A 24597-nucleotide genomic window follows, 5' to 3' on the forward strand; every position below is an offset into this window, starting at 1 on the left:
ATACAAATACAAGCCTAGAAGTGTACGAGAGTCCATCAAATAAGCTCATAAAATGCGTACTTTTCGTGTTGGAAAAAAAACCTAAGAAATATGAAATATATGAGTGGCTCCATTATTTTTAGAAAGAAAAATAAAGAACTAAACTAAAGACGGGAAACATAAAGAAAGCAATTAAAAATTTGGGTTGCCTCCCAATAAGCACTTAGTTTAACATCTTCTAGCTAGACAAGGCTTATCAATGATGCTAGATTTCAAGGTGGTTTTGTCATATCATTCCTAGAACATCCTAGAATCAAAAGTTTTCATCCACACCGGCCTTCACAAAAATATTCATAATTTAAGTTAACATTGCGAGTAAATATATCATGTATCTTTTCCTTATCATTCAACTCAATATCTCTTTTATGAATATATTCAAGAAAATTCAATGTATCATCTTTGGGAGATCTCATAGGACTAATCACATCTTTTTTAACATCCTTATCCATTAAATTTTCATACTCCATCTTAGAACTAGATTTTGAAGACATACAATCATTAGGAGTATTAGTTCTTAACATGACACTCTTCTAATTTTTCACTACATGCCTTAACATCACATATTCACTATCCATTCCATATGTTTTACCCATCATCTTAGAAGAAGAATCATCATTTAAAGAACATTCATTAGAGGAAGGAAAAGTATTAACCAACTTATTTGTCTCATGAGGTTCATAACTTACCTCAACATCCGTGTGCTTAAGGGCTTTGTATAAATCAAATTTACCTCTTCATCATTGAGTCTAAAGGTTAGCTTACCATATTTCACATCAATGAGAACCCTACCGGTAGTAAAAAATTATCTTCCAAGAATTATTGGAATATTGGCATCTTCTTTCATGTCAAGTGCCACAAAGTCCGTTGGAAATATCAACTTGTCTACCTTTACCAACACATCCTCTACAATGCCATAAGGATGAGCATAAGATCGATCAATCAATTGCAAGAATATTGTTGTTGTTTGATCTCCAATGTCGAGCTTCCTAAAATAGACAAAGACATTAAATTAATTGAAACTTCAAGATCACATAATGCTCTAGCAATTGTAATTTTGACAAGGAATAGAAAAACTCTTTGATCTTTTAATTTTAGGAACAATTTCTTTTGTAGTATTGCACTACTTTCTTCATTCAAAGCCACCGCCTCATACTTACCAAACTTGTTCTTCCTAGACAGTAAATCTTTCATGAATTTAACATACTTTGACATTTTATCTAAAATTTCAGCAAAATAGATATTAATATGCAACTTTTTACAAATTTCAAGAAATTTCGAAAATTGTGTGTCTATCTTTTTTTTTTTTTTTTTTTTTTTTTTTTTTTTTTTTTTTTGAAATCTTTGAAGATATGAAAGAGTATTAGGGACAAAGGGTAAAATGTTAGAAGTACTGATTGTTTTTTTACTCGGATTTTTCTGCAAGTTTCTCTTTTTTAGGCTTATGGTCTATGGGAGATTCAACCTCCTCTTGTGTTGGTTCATCCTCATCCACAAGAGGTTTGTTCAATACTTTGCCACTCCTAAGATTTATTGCCTTGCATTCTTCCCTATGATTTTTCTTAAAGCAATTAGGAATCTTACTTTTTTGCACGGTATGCACAATAGAAGCTACTTGACTCATTTTCATCTCCAAGTTTTGGACAGATTTGTCATGGCTTTGTATAGTGCCCAGATGGTATGGATTGAACTCTCCAATGTAAATGTTTTTTCCTTAGTTACCTTGATAAGGTCCATCATCTGTTTCTCCAAGGATGGTTTCTTTTCAAATTGGGGAAAACCTGAAGGAGCCACAACATTCCTATTATTTGCATAAGAAAAATTTTCATGATTTCTGAAACCTCGGTGGTAGTGTGTGGGAAGTTGTTGTTGATCTCTATATTTTCTTTTATCAACATAATTAACTGTCTCAATATCATGTGAGTCCCAAATTTTTTGAATTTCAGTTACCTTAGTTGCTAGAGAGGCTATGGATAATGACTTACGTGCTTGACCACATGTGGTTAATTTATTCAAAGCATTAGTAATTGTGGTCAATTGAGCTTTAATAGCACTTGCCTCATCAACTTCATAAATCCCTCCTATTTTGTTGGTAGAGGCCCTTTCACTTAACCAATTATAGCTTGTAGTGGCCATGTCTTCTAGAATAATGTAATCTTCTATAGTAACGTTAAAGAAAAGAGATCTATAGCAGTACATCTAGAATTGCTTTGGTGTTGCCATGCAACCCATCATAGAAGAATTGTATTTACAGCAAACTAGGTTATCCATGTTGTGGGCACTTTCTAAGTAGATCTTTGTACCTTTGTCAACTTTCAAATAATTGTTCATCCGGTTGTAGAGAAAAAGAAACAAGTATAGGCTTCAATTTAGAAGACTTGGTGGGAGGAAAGTATTTATTCAAGAATTTTTGAGTTAGCTCCTTCAAAGTGGTGATGCTCCCCGATGATATGGTCTCTAGCCAATCTTTAGCCCTATCATGCAAAGAAAAAGGAAAGAGTCTTAGTCTAATTGTATCATTTAAAACTTCATTAATCTTAGTTGTTCCACAAAACTCAAGAAAAGATCTATGGTGCTTATGAGGATCTTCATAAAGGAATGAAAACCCTAAGGCACAGTGGAATCCAAAACACTGAACCGTTTCTTTTTTAAAAAATGACATTTAAAATCAAAATAATTTTGCATTAGAATAAAAGGTAATAACGATTAAACATGCAATTCCCAAAAAGATTAATTATAAAGGGGAAGAAACCCTACCTTGCAAATCTTTTGACAATTCTATAGAATTTCTCTGTTGAATTGGGATTGGGCACCACCACTTGGAAACCTCCCTATTCTTGCAGAGAATTAAGACTATGGAGACTTGTGGGATTTTCTCTTTTGGGATTTGGGAACATCACATAACAATTTTTTCTTTCTTTTATCCAATTTTTTCTTTCTTTTATCAGGAAGAAGAAAATACACAGAGAGCTTGAGAGGCTGCCCCTCCCTCTGAAAATAAAATCCTTTTGTTAGAGAGATGATGAAAGAAGGAGAGAAAAACGTGTGATGGATCTCGCGTTTTCTTGTAACTTCCCTAAAATAGAGAGTTAATTTGTTTAACTTAAATAAAATAAAATAAAATATATTAATTAAATCATATTTAATTAAATGATCATTTAAATCATATTTAAATGATTTCCTCTCACATAACCTATAGTTTTAATGTGCATCTAATGTACATTAAATTTAACCTATAATTTTGATTTATCAATTTAATTAAATTAAATTAAATTCATTTAAGTTAAATAATTAATTAATTCTTCACTTAATTAATTATCCAATTAAATATCACATATTTAATTTAATTTTCCATTTGAATCATATAAAAGAAAATTTCTCTCATTTAACCTACATTTTTAATGCTTATCCAATACATGTTATTTTTAACCTATAGTTTTGATTTAATCAATTTAACTAAATTCAAAATTAAATTAAATTAAATTAAATTAAGTTAAATAATTAATTAATTCTTCACTTAATTAATTATCCAATTAAATATCACATATTTAATTTAATTTTCCATTTGAATCATATATAAGAAAATTTCTTTCATTTAACCTGTAGTTTTAATGCACATCCAGTACACATTATTTTTAACCTATAGTTTTGATTTAATCAATTTAATTAAATTCAAAATTAAATTAAATTAAACTAAATTAAATTAAGTTAAGTTAAATAATTAATTAATTATCCAATTAAATATCACATATTTAATTTAATTTTCCATTTGAATCATATAAAAAACATTTCTCTCATTTAACCTATAGTTTTAATGCGCATCTAATGCACATTATTTTTAACCTATAGTTTTCAATATGAATCTTATCAATACTCGTTAACTGTGGGTACACTCTACTAAAGACCCATAACTGCACTTTTCTCACTATAAATATGTTTCTGTGTCTATGGATATAGACCAATAACAACAAGTTAGTCCTTCACGAGTATTCGTAACACCAGCTGAGTCAAATTACTGTTTTACCCTTGAGTTACTTCTACATCCTTAAGTACCAGTGCTCCTCTAATGAACAAGCTATTTATGGTCCAACCATTAAATAGAAACCCTTATCGTACCAGTAAGAGGATAGGACCCTTTGTTCAAGTCCCAGAGACACAATTTAAGGGAACACTCAATTACTTACCCTGAAGTCTGGAAGAAGTGAAATCCATATTGTATGATTATGTTCCCAGTTGCCCACTCGATCTTATCTCAAAATGATAGGCATATTGAGTCGGCGAACTAGCCACTTTCACCCATACAAATCAAAGGACAATCCATCGTGAACAGGAGTTCATAATATACTCAGGAAAAAGACTAAGTTTCTAGGTCATCCTATTGAAATAGAAACCTAATTAGTGAACGGAGTTACATCTAGTGGTTACTATTTCGTAGTCTGATTTTGTGCAAACTCATTACACAGGATACCCCCGCTTACTGTCTCCTACACGAACCCGTTGGATCACTACATTTGTATCAAATACAAAGTGGGTCGTATCCATAGTGTTACTAGGATAACGTACCCAACCTTATCCCTATACTTTAGACCTATGAAGCACAGACACAGATACGACTACACGATACGGATACGATCGGATACAACGATTCGTCAATTTCTAAAAAACTAAGATACAGATACGTCTAAGGATGCATCATTTTTTTATTTTTTTAATATATATATTTCTAAAAAACGAGGATACTGATACGTTGAAAAATACATGCTTTTTCTTTAAAAAAATCTAGGATATAGATAAATTTAGCATACAAGTTAATAACAATAGTACAAAATAGAATACAAACACTGAAAAACAATACAAAAAAGCAACATCTAAGATGTTGAAGTACAATAGTTAATAAAATGCAATAGAAAAGTGACTCATATTGCAAAGAAGAAGAAAAAGAAGATTAGAGGAAGAAGTATGAAGATAAACGAATAACTTCTTCATTGAATTGTTGAAGATATCCAAATGGTTTATATTTTGGTAAACTTCGTGGGACTCAAATGTGAAGATGGAGATTAGATGATTCTAGTCTAGGGTTTGGTTCGTTATTTATTTATTTATTGTTTTGGACTCGAGTAGTGGGCTTTTTAAATAAGTTGTCTAGTTTTAGATTGGAAAAAATTAGATGAATTGTTTGTCTTTTCTCTTTAAAAAACATACACGTAGAAATAAATACGTCAAATCACGTGTCAGAGACGTATCTAGAAAGTATCTGGAAGTATCGGTATCCGATATGTGTCTGATACAAATTCTTTGCCTCACATGAATTATCTGTGCTTCATAGCTTTAGAGCCTTTAGGTTGTATCTTGAACATTGATCCCTATATATCTCTACATACAATTCAAGACTCATAAGACAGCCTAAGATGTTAGTTTATTCGATTTTAGGGTTAATAAGACAAAATTAAATAAAACATCTATAACACTTGTTGATAAAAACATTAATAACTATTCATTAATGACGGTCATTTAATTACATTCATTATCTATGAGTTTTAGGGCATAAAACCCAACACTTTAGTAGGGCATCCTCTAAAAGCAATCTCTCTGACCATTTGAATTAACCCCGATTTTAGCTCAAAGTTATTTTCATTGATTAGTGCCTCCATAATTCCGGGTTGAGCAATAGGGTGAGATCACTATAAATAATATCACATACAATAGCGTTAAAAAAAAACGTTATTGTAGACTTTCCATAGGGTTTTCGAAATGCGGTCATAGCCTATGTTATTAAAAGTCCTTGACTTTCCACAACATTTTTTCAACGCTATAAAAAGTCTATTTGCGATAGCGCAAAATTAATGTTATGAAAACTTTTCATAGCGTGAAACAAAACGCTATAGAAAGTCTTTTATAGCATTTTTGATAGCTGCACAAAAGCACTATAAAAGACTTCTATAGTGTTTTTAATAGCATTGTAAAGAAGCTATAAAAGCATTTTCATAGCGTTTTAAAGACGCTGTCATAGTTAATGTTATTGAAAGTCCTCGACATACTATAGCAAGTTTTTTAATACTATAAAAAAACGTTATAAAACACTTTCTATTGCATAAATTTAATGTCATGATTGTTATTTAATAGCATTTTTCATAACGGTAAACTTGTTGCAATCCTTGTTTTGTATATGTTACTATAGCTTTTTTAAATGTCATTATATTTTTATAACAATTCCTTATTGCTATTTATTATTAATAAGAGCTATAATCATAAACTTTTGTAACTTTAATGTCACAAATAATTTTATTTGCATTCTTCAAAAACATCATATAAAACTATTTAATTTCAAGCAAGACTTACTATACCACGTTTGTTTACAACTAAAATAAATAATAAATATAAAACAATAAAAGAAATCAAAAAATAATATTCAATAAAAGTTGGTTAAAATATAAAATACAATATAATTAAGTATAGTAGCATGAATATAAAATGCATAAGGTTAAGTGAGTTTTAATCCCTACTTGACATATTTAGTCAATTCCAATTCTGATTTGTCAGCTACTAGATCATGATTTTAATTTGAGATTCTACTTTGAAGACGAAAATACCCACGGACTATATTCTAATTTTCATTATACACCAAAATCCTTGTACATCTACATTTTCATTCATACATAGTTACTTATGTTTACAAACTTTTGCGAAGGGACACATTTTGAAAATTTAAACACAATAGCAAAATTTAAGATAAATTATAGGTAAATTATAGATAAATATGCAGCTCTAATGGATCTCATCATTTCAATCTTCTAATGAAAAAAAAATAAAACACAAAATCTTTTATAAATCATCATAATTTAACTCTAATAGTAAATTAGCCAATCAACTAAATAAATTTTAATTAATCATAAACAAAGAACGAGAATATGTTCTAATTTCTAACCTTTTACCTAAATGTGCCCTAAAATCTGCATTAATTGTTTTAACAGAGAATACTAACAAAAGTGGATTTTTCATATACTTCACCTCACGAAATAATAAGATAAAAAAGACAGATATTGATAGGGCTCCCAAGATTACCTTTTGTGGATCACTCCAACAACCATGGCTAGTTTTAGTTTATTAAATTTCTTCCTTATAATCTCAATAGCTTTCTATAATGAAGGTATGTGGTTTAATAAAGAACTGCTCTAAGCCATATATTCTCCAAATAAATCGGGGCTACAAGGTCATATCATAATACAAGATTCCTTGTCAAGATGAATTCACCCCTACCTTTAGAGAAAAATCATCAAACACCTTATTAGCATAAGCTAATTAATTAGTATTGAACCAAAACAATTTAAATTAGGTTTTTTATCAACCAAGGGTCCATAGCTCAGTGGTAGAGCATTTGACTGCAGATCAAGAGGTCATTGGTTCAAACCCAGTTAGACCCTTTTCAAAGAATTTTTTTTGTCAAATTTGTCTTATTCTTATATTTGATCAATTAAAAAATTCACAATAGAAATGGACAAAAACTCCAAGACAGAAAAGTAATAAAAATTTAATTTATAGATAAAATAATTTATAAATAAAATGATAAGTAATAAAAATTTAATTCCTTTTTGCCGAACCCAAACCCGCCTGACCGGATAGATAATGGCAACGATAACACATGCGTATGGTGAAAGGTTATGAAGCACAGACATAGATACGGATAAGATCGGATACGGCGATTCGTCAATTTCTAAAAAACTAAGATACAGATACGTCTAAGGATGCATCATTTTTTATTTTTTTAATATATATATTTCTAAAAAACGAGGATACTGATACGTTGAAAAATACATTCTTTTTCTTTAAAAAAATCTAGGATATAGATAAATTTAGCATACAAGTTAATAACAATAGTACAAAATAGAATACAAACACTAAAATACAATACAAAAAAGCAACATCTAAGATATTGAAGTACAATAGTTAATAAAATGCAATAGAAAAGTGACTCATATTGAAAAGAAGAAGAAGATTAGAGAGAAAAGTATGAAAATAAACGAAGAACTTATTGTTGAAGATATCCAAATGGTTTATATTATGGTGGACTTTGTGAGGACTCAAATGTGAAATGAAGGTTAGATAATTTTAATTTTTTGGTCCATTATTTATTTATTTTTTCTTTTGTTTTAGACTTCAGTAGTGAGTTTTTTAAATAGGTTGCCTAATTTTAGATTGGTAAAGATTAGATGAGTTACTTGTCTTTTTTCTTTAAAAAAGTATGTACAGAAATAGATACGTCTTGTCTTTTTTCTTTAAAAAAAGTACACATAGAAATAGATACGTATCTGCCTCACATGAAGTATCTGTGCTTCATAGGTGAAAGGGTTATACTTACACCACCAACTCACTTTGGATTCTCATCTAGCTAGAATGTCTTGGTATTTATACCTTCTAGAAAATTCTAAAGCTATCCACGTGGGACAAAACTTCCCACTCTCTTAACTTTTCCTATGGGCCTAAGCCTAAAAGTATTTCCAACAGGAATCAAATATACTAGTATTCTAAAATCATAACAAAATTAGAAAAAAGTATGAGAATTAAGTAATAGTCCCACAAAAGCAAAGAAAACAAATGAAGATGGAATACAAAAGCTTGAGTTTGAGAAAAGCATTGTCGGTCACCTTAGCATAATACTCCTTCCATTTCATCCTAACATAAAAGGAATGAATGTCCTTTCTTCCAACTTAAAATCATAATTGCACAAAGTAGAAAAAATTTACTAAGAAAATGAACTTATTTATTTTTAGCATTACAACTACTTAAAAGATATCTTTATATCTTAATCTTGAGCATCCAAGAACTTGCATTACTCCATACTTTCTTTTGGCATGTTCAATGCTTAACTAAACTTAACCTCTTGCTTCTAAATTCTAAAATCTATGTGAGCCTATATATATGTAAAGCTCAGTAAGCTAATGAAAAGTAGAATGAGATTAAAAGTATATATACCAACAAAATCCAATGCCAACAAAAAGAATTCGAATCCAATCTCAAAAACTTAAAACACAGCCAAATCAAAAGCTTAAACTCTTCAAAGAAAAAGAAAAAAAATATCACAAAGAGAACCAAAAAACCGAAAAAATTCAAAAATCAAATCTCAATTGAAGCTTGAAGGTAGAAAAATCCACTTTCACTACAATCTACGACATTTCAAATTGCTTAACACTTAGAATTGGCTACCGAATGGTTCATCCCCAATAAGCACCAATATGTACACAAAGAACTATGGCCAAGAATGTTTATCAATCCTAAAGCAATTGCCATTATGACAATACAACAATGCCTATCAATAAAGTAGAAAATTATCATCTTTAGTGAATAGAAAATACTTTCAAACAAAAACTAAACAAAATTTTTAAATATATAGTAGATATCAAACATATTCCACATCAGTTAAAGAAATAAGAAAGACAAACCAAAATGTTTAAACTCTATGGTACTTAAATTTTTATGAATTTGAATATGTTCCTAGTACTCTCATACATATTCTATTTCTACATATATTGATCATTTAATCAAATGAATAAGTGCCTTAGCTCAAATCTAATCCAAAAGAGACCAAAGATTGTCAATTTAAACTACAAATGTTGTAAATTTTTTGGATAAGGTACTATAAATGTTGTTATTAAAAGCTATAGTAAGTCTCATATGTTGTAATATTTCATAGGAGCAAGTGGCTAACATTTTTATTAAACCTCTACCCAAATCAGTGAACAAAGATCTAAGAAACAAGCACAAGGAGATAGAGATGATGATCATGTCACACATGCATAAGTCTAGCTCCAGCAACCTGCTACCACATCAGCATTAACCATCTACTGCCACATTGCAATACCAAAAACATCTCACAATCGATCATTGAAAATCACTAAATCAAGTGTCCAAGAGTGCTCACAATTAACCCTTCAATTCGGTTAACAAGTGTCTCACATAGCGCGCTTCACCTTTACATTTTGTGAAACCTTCTCAACCAATTTAGCAGATATAAGCCAATCAATTACAAGATGCAACTGATAATGAAAGTCACAAGTTCAAACCCCAAATGACATAAAAGATAAGAAGAGGGGAAAAAGGTAGAAGAAGAAAACAAAGAAAAGGGAAGGTTCCAACTTTCTTAGAGAGAACCTTGCACCATCCAACTTATGTAGAAGCCAAATGTGCTACATCCCCCAGGAGCAATCTTATATTTCCTTACAAATTTCACATGAATAGGTAACCTTCGAGTTTTGTTGATCATGTATAGTCAATAACAAAGAGAGCCAATCCGAATAAAATTAACTAAAGTATTAAAGTTGAGTTCTCTGCTTGTGTATAATTTTTTACACTATTTAATGGACCTAAAGACATTTATACTACTAAATGAGGGAAAACTAAGAAGAAAAAAGAAAATAATCCAAAAATTTATTTATTTTTTTTAAAAAAATTTGACTACAAATTCAAGTGTTTTTTTAAAAAACAGTCAAACTAAAAAATGAAATCATTATCAAAGGGCCTAAACCGGAACCAAACTCAACTTCTCCTTCTTCAACCTCCCACTCTGTTTTCTCTTTTCTAGCCTTCAAAAACTCTTCCACCAAACACAAATCTCTCTCTTCTTTAATCTCCACCTCTCGACCTTTTCACACTCCTCAGAGAAGCACAACCCACTAGACAAGACGTCGATTCATTGAGAGTGGAAGGGGACAAAAGCAAAAGCTCCTGAATGGAAGGCGAAGGGGTTTTCTTCTGGGGGGAAGAAATAGCGAGGCATGATGCTGACTTTGTGCGAGATTGAGGGTCGAATCGGCACGATGAAGGAGTGAAATCCATGGAAGATATTGGTTTATTGGAAGATTTTAGCTTTTGAAACCCAACGTGACAATAGTGGGTTTCATATATTGAAAATGTTTTTATTTTGAGTGATTTTGAATGAGGAATTATACCAATGAATGGATTATAGAGAAGAAAAGTGATGGAAATGAGAAGAAAACTAACAAGAAGGAGAAGATGTTGGAAAATCAATATTGGGTCAGCGAAATGGCGGTAGTGAAAAGGGAAAAGAAGATGGAGAAGAATGAGAGAGAACGAGGGAGAATGCGAATTAAAGGAGTGGGATGAGAAAAAGCAAACTCTTTTGAGCACGTGCCTAATTTTCACTGTCCCGCTTTTTTTTTCTTTTTCTTTTTAATAGCATTTTATAAGCAAAGCTATACTAAAATGCTATTGAAAGGTTACAAAGTTGACTTGCGTCAACCTCGAGCAACTACATTGGGTATTTGTTGTAGTGGATGTTTGGAAGTAATCGCTAATTGCCTTCTCACATTCTTTGGCCATCTCTTCTTCTACTACTTACTTGTTCCTAAGATTTCTCTTCAAGGTACGTTCAATCTCGAAGCCAAGAGGCATAAGAGGGGCATCCTTGTTACGGGGCATGCACAAGAGAAAATACCAAATAAGATTGTAAACAAACTAACTGTTAGTCTAGAATATCTCCAATTCTTAAAATATTAAACAAAAACCGTTATTTTGACCTTGATAACGGCGCCAAAACCTTGATGTGAGGTTCGTATGCACCCAAGTGTACGTGGTCAAGTTATAATATAATAAAACGATTTTAGGAGTTGAGTATTGTCCTCAGAGATCACTTTAACAATTATTGTTTAGCTATCATAAAATAGTGTCAATTTTAGCTAATGAATCAAAATTGATTTTGAATTTGTGATTAAAATAATAAGAGAAAGCAATAAAATTGTTTTGAAAATCCAAGAGCAAAAGTGTCCTAGGGTATTGAATCTATTATTACTTCATTAGATCTACTTTAGTCAATTCATGAAATCATGTATAAACCTTATGCCTAAGTTTAGAAACTTAACTTAAGATTACTTCCTCTAAAAAATAACTTATTCTCATGCAACTTAAATGATAACTAATTTCTTGAAATCAAATTAAGAAACAACGAATTAAGATTTGTCATCAACAACTTTCACTATTAACCTAATAATTTTCATGAAAGATTAATAATGATTTGATGATGTAAATCTGATTAAGATTCAATCTCTCAATTAAACATCCAATCTAACAATCATTGATGCCCAATCAATAAGAATAAAGCACAATATCATTAAAAAGCAATAAGTTTAATAAACATCTATGAAAAGACTAAATTTAACCTAAGTTCATAACAACGTCATCAATACTCTAAAACTAACAACTCATAGCTTGCAACAATATATTCTCATACCTAATTCCAAGCAAAAGTATCAAACAAAAAAAAGGAACTAAAGAAGAACTCTTTCAAAGACTTCCATGATCTCTTGAATCCTCCAAGTTCGCCTCGATTGTCACCTCGAGAACTCGAATGGTCTAGAAAATATATTTCAAATTCTCTAATTTTGTAACTGATAGCACCAATATTTAGCTCTGCTTAATTTGGGTTTTTCTTGGATTTTATGTGTTTATTTCGCTGTTTTATAGGTTTCGAGCACCTAAGAGATAAAACGAGAAGTTAGTGTCGAAATGGAGTTAAAACCAATCAAACCAGAGCTTAAATGCAACAACGGGGAAAGAAAATGCTAAACTGATCAAAATGAACTTGGAGGCGCAGTTCACAATAGAGCGACACTAACGCCCAACGCTCTTTCCAATAGGACCGATTTTGATGTAGCGTCGTGGCACTGCCCTGTGGTGTCATGATGCTTCGAACTCCAGATGCATGAGGATTTCTGTCAGTGTCGTGGTGCTACACCCTAGTGCGATGACACTATCAATTTCTGTCGCTTAAGTTAGGGGTTCTGCCGATCTGTTGATTTCAGTCGATTTCCACACAGATTTCTCTCATCTTTTCTTCCCTTTTAGTCTAAGAATGTATCAAAATGATTGCTTGATGTTATTCATGAATATTATGGGCTAAGGCATTCATTTCTAGCTTGGATTGTAGGATTTTCCCTATTTCGATGTATTTGTGAGTTTTTTTAACTAGATTATTGTAATTGTCAGATTCAATTTTGGTGCTTATTGATTATAATTATGTTATTGGACACTTGGAAATTTTATAATTATAGCTTTTGATTAACATTTGATACGTAATATATAATCTTGTGTTAATCACCTAGAAGCAATAAGTTAGGTTAGCTTGCAAATAAATTTGGATAAATATTGTTCTAACCAACTTAGAATTGAACCAACGAAGATTTAGTTAAGACTTTTTTTCTATTAGATATTCAACCTAACTTTGCCTTAGACCTTAATACAATTAGATCAAATTGAATTTGCATGCTATTCATTGATTTGAATTGGACTAATTAGTTGATTTGAACGTATTAATTGGCTTTTTCAATTAATTTGGTTAGGTATAAAAATTACGTGATTTTGGTAATGAGAATTCTATGATAAAATACATTGAATAGGAGAATTCCATCATAACCCAAGCTAGGCTTTCTCACATAGACTTTCGACACTTTACTTTCCACTTTTATTTTATGCATTTAAATTTATTTGCAACAAAACAACTTCAAAACCCCCTTTTGGTTACTCTCGGACTACAAGCTGTTTAATTGAGAAAGTTGAGGGCTTCCTGAGTTCGATTTGTGTTACCACTACTACAATTGTTTTGAGTGGATACGATAAAATTATTTAGTCCAGATTTAGGCGATAAAATCCGCTTCAACCAAATTAGCGCAGTTGCTGGGGAGGTAATTAATTTCCCTTCGTTAAATTTTTCTTGTAAACTTTAAAAACCCTAACAATATATATATATATATATATATTGTATCTACTTGTTTTTATCATGGCAAATTACAACCGATTCATCTAAAATGCACTTCTTGCGAGGCAAGAAACACTAGAAAGAAGAAGAGGTAAAAGAAATTAGTGAGCTTAGAAATCAATTATCTGAAAAATCAATTATCTGAACTAACATCTCTTGTTTGAGTTATGACTATTAGGAAATCGCAGGATTTGGAAACATGTCGAGTATGTCCGCTTCAAGGTTATCCAACTGAAGCATGTCATCAGGTTTCACGTGACCCTATGCAAGATACCTATCCCCCTTGGGAGTTTCTTAGCCCAGTCTCGACGTTGATACATACTTCCTCTCCCAGCTCAGATAAATCTTTAGAGGAATTGGTTATGAATCTTTCTTATAACTTTTATGAGTTTTCGCAGGAAATCCATAGGGAATCGAAGTCCTTGAGCTTCTAGTAGGATAGCCTTAATAGTCCTGAAAAGTAATGTAATCAATCACTTAGATAATCAAAAACTTACAAACAATCAATTGAAACTCTTTTTTAAAAAAAAAAAAAAAAAAAAAAAGATATTTTTCAAGTAAAATCATGGAGAAAAGAATGTGAAACTCTTGTTATTTAAGACTCTAAGACACATCAGAAAGGTTTTATTTAACTTTCATTTCCTTTTTCCCCTACGCTGGCTCGTTTATCGGTCCAAGACATATTAACTTGTTAAAAAAAGAGACAATACTAAGGCAAGGGTGCCTAAAACTCACACACAAAACATAAAGGACATTTGTTTTACTTAAAGGTCTAGCTTGTACATTCAACCACAGGGAACCTATCCACTCCTTTCTCGTGGGGTCCTAAATTGTTACGACAAAGATAACTCTTTTCATCTCTTCCCATGCACACACACACTTTTTTTCTATATATACTTGCAAAATTGCTATTATTTTGACTTATTATTGTTTTTATAGCAACTGGTATATTTTTTTCACACACACTAGTTTTTTTATCCACTTTGTCTAGTCTTGCTTCTAAAACAAGTTGGTTACTCTAAAGGCTAAAGGTGGGTCTTTTGAGGTGACAAAGAAAATCAAGAAAAATAAATTTTTTCTAGAAGTCTCGGATTCTTAAATGAACTCAAAACAAAGCATTCAACTTTTCATGAGATTGACAAGAATTTTTTTAAAAACAAAATGGGCTCAAAATCTTGTTTGAAAATTTTATTATATCTAACGTCTTGAAAGCATACACCTAAAGAAGTGCATCATCAACTTTTCATTTACTAGAAAGAAATGATTGAGCAAAAACAAAATGAATTGATTTTATTTCATACATTCAAACAATAAAACAATCAAACATTCATACACTTGAAGCAAAAATGTAAATTCTAGAGTCACAAAATTTTTTCAGATCAAAGTATAAAAGAGTATTAAGGATCACAAAATTTTCAGATTTTACAAAATTTATTGATAACTTGTAGAAATACAAGTTATTGTAGCATTTTACTTAGAATAGTGAGGGTAGATAAGCAAAATATGTGTTGATTATACTAAGAATTCATGTTAAATAATATACTTGCGCCGAAGTACACTAAAAATTCCCTGTTGATTGCATATAATGAGTTAAATTGTGCCAAAGTATATATTTTGCAATTGATCGTAGGATTTATCAGCATGCGCCGAGCTTGTACCTGATGATCAAATATTTGATCCCATCCCTTGGAATCTCTAATGCAGTTCTAGCAGATCTTCTGCCATAAACTTCATAATGTTAACCTGATAGCAGTGCTAATATTTTCACCTACCATGTCAGAGATGGCGATTGATTAGAGCGGGAATTCCCATGATTATTGGTGCATGGCTCTATAAATAGAGCCTTGACACCCATGAAGAAGAGGTTTGAAGGAGTCAAGATTTTACCTGAGAACACCCTTAGGCACGATTCTTGCACCACAAGCCAAGAGTGAAATAGAGAGTATTTATGAGAACTTCCACTTCCAAACTCCACCCTAACTTATCATCAAAACTTCACTGAAGCAAGAGCTTGAGAGGGTCTTCTCCATTCTATACTACCATTTTGTCACCAACAGCCTTGACATTACATCTGTTGGAAGTAAGAAATTGTTGAAAACTACCTTTTCATTTACTATATTCTTGTCTTTTACTATTGTATTGCATTTAAGAGTAAGAGATTATTCATTTTTGTAAACAAGTCCATTTCTATCTATATATCACCATATCTACTTTCATTATCTTCTCTCTCTTTACTATCGCTTTTTCAGTTATCATGAGTAACTAATCTCAATGGGGTAAGGGGGAGTTTAATGTTATGAGCTAAGTTGAGTCTTTAAGAGTTAATCCTATTTGCTTAGTGTACGACTATTTAAATGTTTGCCTATGATCACTCATTGAGCCAAGTAACTATAACCACCTGCCCGAGAGGGTAAGTAGTTATGGATCTCACTAAGCAAAATAAGAAGAGTTTCCAGAGATAGAAACACCCTATGCTCAATACAACATCATTCATGTGTCATAAAGATGTGACAAATGTGGTTGGCCATTGAGATGTGTGCGATGAACGAATGTTGCGAGCCTGAATTATCCTTGAAGCTAAACTTAGGAACTAGGCATAGATTTCCCCCTAACCTTGTTTCTCCATACATTTACTTTAAACACCCTAAAGTTGTTATCTATCTAAGTTTTCTCATAATTAAACTCGAAGTGTTCACCGCCTGTTTATATAATTTCATCACATAGTTTCTTTAATCGCATGATTTATTACTCTACTACAATTACTTTAGTCCTTGCCGCATACATGTTACTTTGCAAACATTCGTAGTTACAAATCCCTAAGTTCAACCTCGACTCACACCGAGAAACTTTTAATTTCTTTATACTTGACAAACTATAAGAAAACTTGTGATCAGTGCATGATTAACTACAACTCGGTGCATAGTAAGTTCAGCGCAGAGTCATTGTAGCATAGTTCATGTTAACTGCATTGAACAAAAAATTTATCAAAACATTAGAACCATAAAGTATGTCAAATCACAAACCCGATCTTAGATGCTCAAGGGTTCCAGATATGCATATATATCATCATCATAAATTAAAAAAAATTCAACATCAAGTAAAAACATAGACAAAATTCATGCATAAAGAAATAGTGCATCAAACACACCCCCAACTTTAAAAGCAAACATTATCCTCAATGTTATAGAACAGAGAAAAGCACAAGGACAAAATATAAAGGGGAATAGAAAAACTCCCCTGATCTTTGGACGTGTGCAGGATGATATGCAATTTTTTTCTCTTCTTTTCATTTCATTGCAAGATCATCTCAAAGAAAGAGATTAAAAAATTCTCTTAATTATTATATTATTAAAAACTAAGCTAAGCTATAAAAGCAAAAGAAAACAACTAAACTAGAAAAGCAAGTAAATTTAAAATCCTGGTTGCCTCTAGGTAGAGAAATTTTTAAGGTTGCTTGCTCGACCATATTCTTTCTTCAGTTGATAAAGCCTTTAAAGCCTAACAAGAGCTCCTACATTTAAAAGGCACCAAATAGGTCTTTTGGCATTTTTAGATTAATAAAAGTAGGAAACAAAAGAAAAGAATCGTGGACTGACTCTGCAAAAAATAAAGACTCGGGCTCATGAGGGAATGATGAATAATATTCAAAGATAAAGGAAATGTCGAAGGGAAGAACATGAAGAGGCTTGGTAGCCTATAACTTTTTCACCTGAGGCTCCTTGAGATTAAGCTCTAACTCATACTCAACCTCACACACTTGCTCTTGGTATGGCGGGGATAAACATCTTCATCATCACTAGTCAAAGGATAAAATTCCTTAATGAACTCGGCCTCAGTAGTATAGACTTTGTGAAGCTCAAATTTGCTTTCCAGTGGGGGCATAGAATTCGCAAGATAAGGAACATGATCTACCTCAACTAGCATGGGGGTTTAAATTTCCAAGTGAGACTCAATAAACTCCTGCTCACACTAAGAAGAATTGTTAGCAAGTTCATATATTAGGGAATCCAACGTCATACCTTGACCTGAAATCTGAGGAATCAGATGCTCAACATGGTGGTCGATGCCAGTCACTCCACTGCTCAGCTCGGTACGATTAAAAGGTAGTTGCAACAAGGATTCTCGTTGCCTATGGATTTCTTGAGAAAACTCATAAGAGTTGTTAATAATCTCCATAACCAACTCTTCTAATGACTTACCTAAACTAGCAGAAGGATAATATATCGACATCAAGCTTGGACTAGACATCTTCTAATGGGAATAGGTATCACGCACAGGACTACGCGAAAGTTGAAGACATGCTTCGGATGAATAACCTTGAAGCAAACAAACTCGATATGTCTCAAGCTTTTGCAATTGCTTTGTAGCCAAAACTTGAACAAGAGAGATTAGTTTGAATAATGTACTTCTAAGTTTATTAATTTTCTTATCTCTTGTCCTTCTTTTCTTTGAGTTGCCTGCCTAGAAAGAAGAGCATAATAAATGTTCATATCATTTGCCAGATAAAAACAAGTAGATTCAAAGATAAAGAAAAATCTTTTTAAGGTTTTTTTTATTATTTTTTAATAGAAATAAAAAATTGTCTAAAGCTAGTTGCCTTGGTACCCCGACAACGACACCGATTTGATGACTTGGAAATATGTGTCGTTATCAGACTTCCAAGGACAAAATAAATTTAAAACTCCAATCCTACACTAACACATAGTATAGATGGCAAGAAAGAGATTGTCAGCAGAGAACCATCGACTAGCCTTAAAAAAATTAAGGAACTCCATTGTGACTGGGGGGTTTGTTGTGAAAATTGACAAAATGGTGCAAGAATGTAAAGACGATAATGTAAATACATAAACGTAAAGATAGAAACTTGATTTTTAAAATGATCTAGCCTAGTTAGGTTTCCTTTTAATTTTTCTTGGTACTCATAAGCATTTAACATAATCAGGATTCTTGCTAGCTATTCACTTAGTTTATACAACTTAAAAGTCTAGAATTGCATAACCTCAATTTCATGATTAAATAATTAATCAATCCTATATGACATGACTAATTGGGTTTGATGGCATCTATATTAATTGTGCAATTGCATTAAGAAGAAGTAATCTTGACTAAGAATGAATTAGTAGTTCGAAAAGCCTAGGTGACAAAATGGTGCAAGAATGTAAAGACGATAATGTAAATACATAAACGTAAAGATAGAAACTTGATTTTTAAAATGATCTAGCCTAGTTAGGTTTCCTTTTAATTTTTCTTGGTACTCATAAGCATTTAACATAATCAGGATTCTTGCTAGCTATTCACTTAGTTTATACAACTTAAAAGTCTAGAATTGCATAACCTCAATTTCATGATTAAATAATTAATCAATCCTATATGACATGACTAATTGGGTTTGATGGCATCTATATTAATTGTGCAATTGCATTAAGAAGAAGTAATCTTGACTAAGAATGAATTAGTAGTTCGAAAAGCCTAGGTTACTAATTCAATTATTCTAGAATAAACTAATCGTGCATAATTGTGAACAAGATTAATCCCAATAGCCTAAATTCACACATTTGCACTTTTTAGTTTTGATGCCCTAAGAAATTAAGCACGTAGATATGCTTAAATTCTAGTATTAATTTAATTAAAGAAAATTGGCCAAAGATTCTAAAATCCAATACATAGAAATTATTTCAACATTCAAGAATAAATTTCAATAAGAATTTATTACAAAAATCAAGAAATTACATGAGAAATTATAGAAGATTCAACCTCATACCAAAAAAAAATTAAGAATCTAACCTAAACTAAACTAGATTAACTTACCTTAATGTAGCATCTCCTTCAAGATTCGATCAAGGAATTGCATCGGGATGCATCAAAGATAAGAAAAGAATGAAAGAAAAAGTGCAGAAAGCTGAGAAAATTGAGAGAAAATCTACTCTCCCGCGTGAAATGGCTGAAATTTGCTTTTATGCTAAGGGGACAGTGTAATTACGCTGACGAGAGCGTAATGATGCTCTTTCCACATTCCACCCTCGAGCATAAAGCAAGGGTAACGAAAGGGTAAACAACACTCCTACTGAATGGCATTTCTGTAATTTTGTTGACTTCTTCAATTGAAGTGATTCTAAGCTCCATTTTGACTCCAATTTGGCCCGTTTTCCTTCTAAGTGACTTCTTTCCTTCTCGGGATAAATTTACCTACAAAATAGACATTTTATACATAAGAATTATAAAAATTTGGTAGAGTTAAGGATAGAATATTAAGTCTTTTTAAGAGTTATCAAGAAGTCTATTGAGTCTCACTTAGAGACTCAAGCCCCCTGCAAGGTTAAGACGACTCAGTTCCTCAGCTTGCGAATTCCATTCCGACATTGGAGATTTGACCAGAGCTACTCAGCGTTTATACTACTAAGACTTAGTTTGCTTAGGAGTTCTATCCATTCACCGATGATGAAGAAGATGCATATACCCTGTCGTACCAAGAGCAAGTGTGTGAGATTAAGTATGAACTCGAACTTCATCTCGAGGAGCCCCAGGTGATAGAGTTAGAGGCTACAAAGCCTTATCCTATTCTTCCCTCTTACATCTCCTCTATTTTCAAATATTTCTCATCTTCCCTTCACGAGTCCGAGTCTTTTTTTTTTCTGTAGAGTCAAACAAGCCTACATTTTATTTTCTAAAAACAAAAAAACATAAAAAAATATTTTGGTCTCTAGAGTCCTTGAATTCTTCAAAAGCTCATTTTCATTAAGCAACTTCGTGGATCTAAGGAAGAAAGCTTCTAAGAAATATGAGAATTTTTATGTACCTTGATAGGAAAACAACGTCGAGCAACTGACATTAAAAGTTTGCACTTCCTGGAGGTATCCAGGTGACAATTTTGTTTCTATGCTTAATTGCATGTTTGCTCATGTCAATGGATCATTATGATGACTACTCTATGATGCACTCCCTCATGATTTTAATTTGTATGACGTGATATTTGATATGAATAACCATGATTTTTAGCCCTATTTTTTTAAAAAAAAATTCTTACTTTTCATGCACGCTTAAGTCCTTTGTCTACCTACATTAGCCCTTGCATGCTTAAAACCATATTACTTAGCTTGTATTTTTGTCGTCACTTCGATAGGCCTCACTAATTAGAGAGTGTCTTGCATGTTGGGTTGTAATGTAATATTGAGGGAGAAAAATAATTTATATGCCTGCTTTTTGTGAAGCATGTTTGATTTCCCATGAACATTTTTCATTCGAATATTATTGATAAGGTATGAGTGTGTACTTGGGTATGTGTCTTAATTATTCTGAGCAATGGTACTTGACTCAATTCACATACAATCTGTCATCAAAGTTTCGTTACTTTGTATAGTGATTAGTGGATTGAGTTCTTCTAAGTTATCTTATCTCACATCTTTGTCTAGTTTTTTAACATGACTTATTTTGATTGTAGAACAAAAAGCACACAAGAGAATATCTTCTAACTAGGTATGGATGATTTCTTTAGTATTATAAGATCATTATGAAACTTATTGCCTTTAATGTCTTTGGTGTCATATATAGTTATATTTCGGTTGTATTTCTATCCTGCAGTTATATTTTTGGTCAGTTAGAAAATTTTCTTTAAGGCAGGTATTTCGTGAGTTAGATATATTTCTTTAAGGGATAGATAATCGATAATATAGTAGGATTCAAAGTAAGAATAGATAAGTTAGACAGGTTTTTTGTTAGGACATTTTGATGAGTTTTTGTGATGTGTGTGAGTGTGTTTGAGTTGAGTGAGTTTGTAATAAATGAAGTAAGTTTCAATAAGTTGAGAATGTTTGTTGGCTATAATAAGGGTTAGGTTGGATGAGTTTGTTAGATTTGAAGTGTGTTTGATTGAATATCAATATTCTTGAATTGTATATATTCTTAATGCTTAAATCTATTGTACTCTTATGGTGATATGGTAGTGAAGTGACTAGCTAGTATGCTAAACTATTGTTATAAAATTATGCATTGGTTGAGATAACTAGAGTTTATGAGTATAATTAGTAGTTTAACATTGAAAGAGGTATAGTATTGTAGGGATCGAATCCTGAGCAGAAGCGTGACGATGCCTTGCATTCAATTTTTCCATTTTAAAGAAATAAAAGACAGCATACTAAAACATAGTAGAAGAGGAAAAACAACATAATAAGCATGCATTATAAAGGAGAGACAAAGGGACGAACCATTCTTACCTTCATAGATTCCTAAACTCCTCGAAATTCCTCTTGTTCTTCATAAGAACGTCTTCTCAATAATCATCAATAACACTACAAGAATAACCTTGTTATTCTCTAGATTCTCTAGGATTCTAAGAGTTGGATAAGTTGTCTCCAACACTTAGAAAAGGAAGAGGTAGGAGATTGTAGAGAGAGTGTTGCGAGGAATTATTTTGGAGGCTAGGTTATGTTTTCGCATAAAATCAATGCTTGCCCTAAATGGGCTAATAGGATGAATTTATATGGAGAATGGTTAGTATTTCCTTTTTCACCCTTGATGCCAATTAATTAAATAACCCCTTATTTTTAATTAATTGACACACTAATTAAATAATTACGTATTAAATCTAATTTAGTTAATTAATTAATATATATAAACATCACATGTTTATATGCTTCCTCCTCTCTAGCATTATAATTAATAAAATCTTCATGAATCTAATTCACATGAATTAAATTTTGAATCTCATTTAAATATTTCTCTCTAAAATAATTTGAATTATAGATCACATTTGTAGTTAATTATATATTAATCACATTAATATACAATTTCCTTAATTAATTTGAACAATTCAAATCACTCCTCAATAATATCCTTTAGTGAGCTAACAAAGGGACTTAGTGGACCTACAAATTATAAATTCCAATGATATAAGATTAATTAGCTAGACTCATTAACCAAATTAATCAATATTCGTTAACTGTGGGTACACTCCACTAAATACCCACTACTGCATTCTTCTCACTGTAGATATATTTTTGTGTCCACAGAAATATACCAATAACAACAAGTTAGTTCTTCACGAGTGTTCGTAACACCAACTGGGTCAAATTATTGTTTCACACTTGGGTTACCTTTGTATCCTTAAGTACCAGTGTCCTCTAATGAACAACATGTTTATGGTCTAACCATTAAACAAAAACCCCTCTCAGGCCAGTGAGAGGATAAGGCCATTTGTTCAAGTTCCGAAGACGTCACTTAAAGGAACACTCATCTATTTACCCTAAAGTTAGGAATGAGTGAATTCCATCTTGTATTATTATGTTACCAACTCCTCATTTGGTCTTGTCCCCAAAATGGTAGGCTTATTAAGTCGGAAAACTTGCCACTTTTACCCATACAAATCAAAAGACAACCTTGGACAAGAGTTCATAATATAACCAGGATTAGGAATAAGTTGCCTAGGCCATCCTATTGAAATAGAAACTTAACTAGTCAATGGTGTTTCTTAGCTCTAAAAAAGAGCTAATATTCCTATCTAAATTCAACGTTAGTGGACTTTATGTGTTTATTTCCCTATTTTGTAGATATCGAGTGACCAAGAGGTAGAATTAATCATTTGGTGAAGAACGGGATTAATTTGAAGCAATTTGGAGTTAATTTGAACATCCGGGCTGCAAAGGAGTTGAAAAGACCAAACTACCATCAAGTTCCACCGAGTTTGAGGTAGCCATTGAGCACCATCGAGTACCATCGAGTAAGAGGCTGCCGAATAATCAAGAAACTGCTACTGAATGATCAAAGATCGAGTTGTCGAGGATAGAGTAGTGAGTATCTGGGAGCATTGCAATGCTATTCCAAGCGTCATGACACTTCGAGCTGAATCAACACCAGCGTCTCAACACATCCTGACGCTTCACTCTAACTCTTGAAGGCAGAAGCATCAGCGTTGCAACGCTTCCTTAGAGCGTTGCAACGTTGCGAAGAATGACGGACATGGAGCTGAGCGCACACACAACCCAACATTGCAACACCATTCCAAGCGTTGCAACGCTGCGATGAATCCTATAAATATATCTCCTTGGCCCTAGGTCAAATCATGTCGAATTTTGGATGCCAAATCGATGGAGGCCGAAGTTAATCTTCATTCTTCTTTTTTTCTTCCTTCAATTTTCAGTATCTTTAGGTTAGTTTTGCTTTTTATTTTGAGTTGTAATCAATGGATTGGAGGTTCGTACTTTATTTGTCGATGAATTGAGAGGTAACCTTTATCTAATTTCTTTGAGCAAGAGCCTTATGTTAATTTCTTGAAGGTTTTCTAATTAATTTAATTGTACTCTTGTGAATTCCTCGGATGGATTTGTTTTAATATTAATAGAATTTTGATGAATTTTTCTGAAAAATTAATTCGTTGAAATTCTTGTATGCAAAATCATTCTAGCTTGTGAATAATTGATTGATTAAGTTGCACGCATTAGGATCGCATGTCTAGGGTTTAGACTTTTTCTAGTCAAATTCATGTATGCCTTAGTATAATCCTTCCCAAATAAATCATGTTATCAAATGTGGTTGTTTGGCACCCTTTCTTAATGCTTTTTAGTTTTAACTCGTATGTCGTTGAAAAGGAAAAGTTATAAACTAAATTAGGGCTAATTTAGATTTTTATAAAAATTGGCTAATTGGCCTATTAGAATTTCTAATAGGTTGAAGGGTTGATAGATTCGGTGTAATTAATTGATGCCAAATGAAAGAAACTGCATCAGAACTCTCTCTTTCTCTATAAATTAGATAGACTCCTATTCTAGATTATATTTATCCTTTTATTTCAATTTCACGCATTT

The 24597-nt window shown here is 32.0% G+C and overlaps 1 long non-coding RNA gene and 1 other non-coding gene across 3 annotated transcripts; one reads left to right on the forward strand and one right to left on the reverse strand.

Moving 5' to 3' along the window:
• The first annotated feature begins 7385 nt into the window (after positions 1 to 7385).
• TRNAC-GCA (transfer RNA cysteine (anticodon GCA)) lies at positions 7386 to 7457 on the forward strand. Its single transcript has one exon. It is a non-coding gene; the product is annotated as a tRNA-Cys (tRNA).
• A 6373-nt stretch (positions 7458 to 13830) lies between these two features.
• LOC120086887 (uncharacterized) lies at positions 13831 to 19955 on the reverse strand. Of its 2 annotated transcripts, XR_016532316.1 has the most exons (5): positions 19610 to 19955; positions 17511 to 18262; positions 15689 to 16764; positions 15460 to 15569; positions 13831 to 14254 (listed from the first exon to the last, which is right to left on the reverse strand). It is a non-coding gene; the product is annotated as an uncharacterized LOC120086887 (long non-coding RNA). The 2 variants fall into 2 exon arrangements; XR_005484360.2 differs by having other exon boundaries at positions 15689 to 18262.
• Between the last annotated feature and the right edge of the window lie 4642 nt (positions 19956 to 24597).

Source organism: Benincasa hispida, chromosome 9 (genome assembly GCF_027475165.1).
Source record: "Benincasa hispida cultivar pf3 chromosome 9, pf3_genome.v1.1, whole genome shotgun sequence".
NCBI lineage: Eukaryota > Viridiplantae > Streptophyta > Magnoliopsida > Cucurbitales > Cucurbitaceae > Benincasa > Benincasa hispida.